Consider the following 5,754-nt stretch of genomic DNA (forward strand, 5'->3'; position numbering starts at 1 on the left):
TCCCGGGAAGAAAATCCTGCGGGATTGATTCCGCCAGCTGCTCAGGTAATGGCAGGCGTGGGGCTGGGGGAGCGGGGAGACACGTTTGCGAGTTCAGGGGCGCTCCGGGTACTCCACGTCAAACGGGCAGAAAGGGCAAATTTGCTGCCAGCGCAGAAAAGCGGATGCAGGACTGCAGTGAACAGAGCGCGCCTCCTTCCCGGACTGGCGCCTGGGTAGTTAGGAATGTCTTCCTTTGGGGTGAAAGAGCCACCTTTCCTCTCGCCTAAATTAAGAGCTGCCCAATACCTTCTTTAGGGTCCGGTGTTTCCCTTCTGTTTGTTCATGCTACTTTTATGGGCAAGTTGGAAATAGCCTTTTCTCTTTCCCTGCGTAACTGAATCGTTAGGAGTCCGTGGCGCGAGCGTGGTTAATTTTGGAGCACCTAGGTGCCAGTGGAAACGGAATGAATGAAACGCGATGGAAACTGATGTTTTGCTTGGTTTTTACTCAACTTTTTTTTATCTTTCAGTGTTGATGGCATGTTGTCCTGTGGCTCAACCCACCTTCTGTTGCGTGGAGCCTCCGATCTAGGGTTTTTAAGTCTGAGAAGCTTGTCCTTCCAGAAAAGGACTGGTCGTTGCGCAGATTGAGGGGTAGGCTCGGAGAGCCGCTGAAGTACACGGTCAGTGTTACGGCCAAATGTCACTTAACCGTGCGGTTCCCTTTCACTCCTTTCCCCCCAGCTCCCTCAGGGCTGGGAGTTTTTGGTTTTTTGGTTTTTTTTTTTTTTTTTTTTTTTTGCGGGGTTTGTGTGGGGCATGCGCGTGGTTTCCAAAGCAGAGCGCAGCGTTGCCTGGTGGCAGCCTGCAGAGCCCTTTTGCTGCCTGACCTCTCCTTTTGCACTCCACTCTCAGGGCTGTAACTTTCCTTTGGCTGATTTGAGCAGAGCAATGAAGTGACTTGCCTGTGTAAATGTGCTGGTGATACCAGGAAGGGAAGCGCTTGGACCGGTAGTGAAAAACTTGGCTCCGAGTAGGATTTCTGAAGGCAGAACAACCACAGCAGCAGGAAGCGTCCCAAAGGTGATGCCAAGTACTTTTTCCTCTGCTCAGCTGTCGTCTGGGCAAACCTTCAGGGAAGAAGGCAGCTTGAGATTCCTACCTGGCTTTGCGTTCACGGGTTTTCTTCCTCTCTCGGCAGGTTGTCAACGGCCAGCCTTTCTCCGCGGTCACCCTTTCTTCTGCCGTGACGGTACGGGACACACGGAAAGGATCCAGAGTGCTCTGCCAGGACCAGGTACGTCTCCCATGGGCGTCTGCGTTTTTCCTAAGGTCCTTGTCGTGGGGGCTTTGAAGTGAAAGCAAAGGATGTGCTGACTCTCCTCCCGTAGTTTTTCGATGAAATATTTGAACGCGAATACTAAAAATAAGGTGTGTTCCGGAGCACGTCGCGCCCATGCAAAGCTTGCTTCGCTCCGCTTATTTTCTCCGCCCGAAAGCATCATCTCTTTCTGTGTGCTTACCGTTAACTGGCACTGTGAGAATAATGTTGCACTAAAAGAGGCAAGAAAGGGTTCGCAAGGGTTCAGATGTTCCGAAGAAAGAGACTTTGTTTTCGTGGTAAAAGCTTTATGCTTTTTCAGTCCACAGGTTTTTAAAATAGCTTCCAGTAGTCCTGGATAACCTTACTGAGATACTAGCCTCTGTACGCAAAGCAGTCGAGGTCAGAGAAGAGACAGGGACAAAGTGGGACAAAGCAGGGTGGCTTCTGCGTGTTTTCCGGGCTTTGCCAGGAAGCACTGGCAGCCTTGTAAGTGGTGACAGCGGGTCCCGATGTGTTTTTGGTGAGCTACTGCTTCCCTAATGGCCTTATTTGGCAACGAGACTTTGCACTCTTTCTCTTTCTCTTTTTTTTTTTTTTTTTTTCCCCCGTTTGTTTGGGGTTGGTTTTGGTTTTTTGTTTGTTTGTTTGTTTGTTTGTTTTAAGAAAACCAAAGTCCACAGCCCGTCTTCTGAATTTGTTGGGTTCTCAGTCGTACCAGGCGAGGTATCATAAACACGCGTTCCTCTGCGCACTCAGCACAGCCAAAAGCATCAGTCCATCTGCCGGTCCTTTTTGGTGGCCTTATGGATTGCGGGAGCGGGGATTTGATCCCCTCCCCTCCCTCCCCCCCCCCCTCCCCCCCCGGTAAAAGCCTATGGGGGCTTTTTCATCTTGCTGATTTTTCTATCCTAAATGAAACTTTAAAAATGGTTAAAATTGTAGAATTTACAAACGTCCTTGCGTTGTTTAAACTGCAGCTGCCAAATGGCTGTAGCATACAATGTATTCGGTGTACTTTGGCAATGAGGTATTTGTTCTAAAGCTTTAAAAACAGGGCCGTTTTTTAAAAAAGTTACATTTAAACGTTTAAGAAAGGAAATGTTTAAAACCAAATGTTTAAACAAAGGATACGTTTCAAAAGGGACAGTTGAATGTTAGCGGGTTTTTATTGCCAATCTTCAGAGGGAGCGCTCTGGAGTTCTTGGTTTCTGTCTGGCTGTCAGCAGCGCGTTTCCCCGGCGGTTCAGCAGCATCTCTCCTGGGCAGGGCAGCCGGCCAGACGTCCCCGCTAATCGTGCGGCACCCAACTCCCCCCTCCCCCGAGTCAAATTATAGCTGTGTATTTTGGAGATGGATGGTTTAATGGTATGGATTGACAGCTGGGCAAGTTCATTTAGTGCCAAAGGAAAGTCAAATACTGTTATACTATAAGTATTCTTATTGCAGAGAGAGAGAGAGCGCGAGATCTCTAAGCATACGTGCACCTCTTCAGCGTAGAGTGAAGGACTGAGCTTTGTTCGTTCTTGTTCATTGCACTCTTTGGAGTTTTACCCTTCCCTTTCGGCTGTACTGACCCAGCAAGGTGTGCAGCAGCAGCAGCAGCAGCAGCAGTGGCATGAGGGCTGTAGCTGTTTGAGGGGGTCCGTCGCGTCGATTCTGGTCACGGCCCAGCCCTGTGCGGCAGCCTGGCAGGGGGAGGTCCCCGCGGCAGCGCCGTGAGGAAGGCAGGAGGGGTTTCCCAGAGCCAGCCCGAGGGTTTACTGCCGTGCTCAGAATGGCAGCAGGCGGCACTTAGTCTTAATACTGACCGGAAGAGTTCCAGTCGCTCTGGCTTTGAAAGGCCACGCTGTATTTGGCGCTGAGCTGTTTCCCTACAGGAGTCCTCCTGTCGCTGCGCTGCCGCCCCGTGCCTCGGTGTGAGGGAATTCCTCTGCTTTCTTCTGTGCTCTTTGTTAATCTGCTGAAATATAATTGGGGCTTTTGGTGTTTCAGGTGTCTCGCCGTACGGGTCTGGCGACGCTCAGTAGACCTCCCCCGGCCCAGGTGTTGTGTTAAAGGGCAAAGTAATTTGGCAGACAAGAAAGCCCTTTGCGTTCCAGGCTGTCTCAGAGGGGCTGGGGGCGGCGAGGCTTAGGTTCTGAGCGATGCCCGATTTGGCATTAAAAGTCCGGTGGCGTTCAATATGTACTATTGAACTATCACGATTACAGAGGCACTAATAGCACCACACGCAATCGGATCAAGCGGCGTCCCGTGACCCAGCACGGCCACACGTAAGGATTTGGGTGGCGTTCACTAGGAACTCTCACGGCTAGATTGGTGAAAAGTGTCGTTTATTGAAGCGACAGAGGCACAAGTTCTTTTGGAGTGCCGGTGATAGTGACCGTCTGCAAAGCCCGTGCGAATACTAAAGATGTTAGTGATACAGCCTGGCTACAAATGCGCTAAGTTCTAAAACACCTCTATAGAGATTTCTAAGTTTCCCGGGGAAGCACTTGGCATAGCCGAGCGTTCGAATCTTCCCCACGAGCGTCCTTGTGGGGGGCGAGGAGAGGCTCAGCCCGTGGACGGACGCCAGCAGTCACAGGTGGTCGGCCATGGCATTTCCCTGCCCGCGTTGGTATCTTCCCTGACATCCCTCCTCTCTGACGCTATTTTCATACCTCTCTTTTTTTTTTTTTTTTTTTTTTTTTAACCTTTCAGGTGGAGCCTGATGGACTCTAGTCATACCTACTTGTGTTACGATTGGTGTAAAATTCTCTCGCTTGGCTTTTAAAGGTATAGACTACGAAAAATTCAGAGCGAGGACTCCGTGAGGAGCGGTCGCACCTCGGAGGCGGGTAGCTTTTGGGATGGAGGTGTGTTTTGGTATTATAATGACATTATAATGAGCAAATTTCACCCAAAGGATAGCATTTTGTCCAAAATGACAGATGGTTGGCTCAGGGTAACAATTGGGCAGCTTATCAGTTCCATAAGGCCTTCAGGGGTTCCATTTGACTCTCAAGTTCCCATTTGATCGCAGAGTTTGGCCGTGGCATCTCCACTCCGCTCCATCCGCCGCGCTGTTTTTCCTTAGAGTTGGCGCACCGGACTCCCCCAATGTCGTCAACATCTAAGGTTGCCTCGGGGACCTTTGTGAAACGCATCCTTTGCGCACCAGCTGCACTCTGCCCTGGAGAGTTTCCTCCACGCTGCACTTTTCTTCAAAACGGGGCATTACCTTAATTTCTAAGTCACCTCCAGTAATGATCCCACACCAGGTTTGCCTGCCGGTGGCTGAGGGGCCCGAGGGGACGGGGCCAGCCCTGGGTCCGCTGGCTTTGTGCCTTTTTTTGGGGGGGGAATAAAAAGGGGGTGGGTGTGTGTGGGTGATGATGTCATTTGGGGCAGCCCAGGGGCCCTGAGGGAGCGTGGGCAGTGATGCTGCAGAGGAGCAGGTGAGTGGGGGATGGGGGGGTCACACGGGGGTCGCCTGAAAAGAGGCAGATCACAGCCCCCAAATGTCTGAAAATTCGGGGGGGGGGGGGGGGATTAGCAAACTTTAAAACCTGTAAATATGGGCGTGAGGCATTGAAATAAAGAAAAATCTCACATTTTAGTCTCTTAATAAATGAATATTCATTGCTTTACATAGGAGGAGTTTGGAATAAACCCCTAGATCTACTCTGTTACGTAAAGGATTTTAGACTATAAAAAGGTGTGTCCCAGAGCCCATTTTTGGCTCTGTCGTTCTCTGTCTGCCGGGCTGCCCGCCCTTTTCTTTACCTGCTCTGTCTCTCCCCTTCAGCTCCTCGAGGTTTTCCGGTATTCCTCAGGCTTATATTGACCCTAAATATATCTATGTCTGTGTGTAAATGGTTTTTATTTTTTTTTTTAAAGATGTAAAAGCGCTTTTAAAAACTACCCCTTCCCCTTCTCCCCCTTTTCCCATCCCAATTTGGGGCCGCTTTCCCCTGCTGGGCCGTGCACGCAAAGCGGGAGTTGCCACCACAGCACAAAAGTACCCCAAAGCCCTACTTCTGGGTCTGCGGGGGGGGGGGAACCCCAATTTTCTGTTTTGGGGGAGGGAAAAAAAAAAAAAAAAAAAGAAGAAAAACTTTCCCAACTTGGGTCTGCCGGGCAAGCCCCATCCACCTGGCTTGGCGCAGCTGGAAAGCAAAAAACCCCTTTTCCACGCTCAGAAGCAAAAATCACCAATGGTTGCGTGGTGGATAAGCGTTAAAAAGCCCCAAAGCTGAGCATTGTGGAAAAGTGAAGAAACGCCCACCCCGACGTGAGGAAAAGGTGGGTGCAGCGGCGGCAGTTTGGTGGCTCCAGCGTGGGCGAGTTGCGGAGAGTGGGGCGCCCCCCGTGAGTCCCCCGCTGTGGGTTCCCCCGGCCGGTTCCCCTGGGGGCGGTCCGTCCCCGTTCCCCCCCCCCCTGCGCGGGGGGGTTGTAGCCCTCCTC

At 51.1% G+C, this 5,754-nt stretch overlaps 2 long non-coding RNA genes across 2 annotated transcripts; both read left to right on the forward strand.

The window, feature by feature from the left end:
- Window positions 1-562: 562 nt before the first annotated feature.
- Window positions 563-1,228, forward strand: LOC309676471. The gene is made up of 3 exons (XR_014269595.1): window positions 563-664; window positions 973-1,064; window positions 1,183-1,228. It is a non-coding gene; the product is annotated as an uncharacterized lncRNA (long non-coding RNA).
- Window positions 1,229-1,245: 17 nt separating this feature from the next.
- Window positions 1,246-4,613, forward strand: LOC309676472. Its single transcript, XR_014269596.1, has 3 exons — window positions 1,246-1,278; window positions 4,084-4,163; window positions 4,331-4,613. It is a non-coding gene; the product is annotated as an uncharacterized lncRNA (long non-coding RNA).
- Window positions 4,614-5,754: the final 1,141 nt, after the last annotated feature.

Source organism: Vanellus vanellus, assembly GCF_965231255.1.
Source record: "Vanellus vanellus genome assembly, chromosome: 11".
Classification (NCBI taxonomy): Eukaryota; Metazoa; Chordata; class Aves; order Charadriiformes; family Charadriidae; genus Vanellus; species Vanellus vanellus.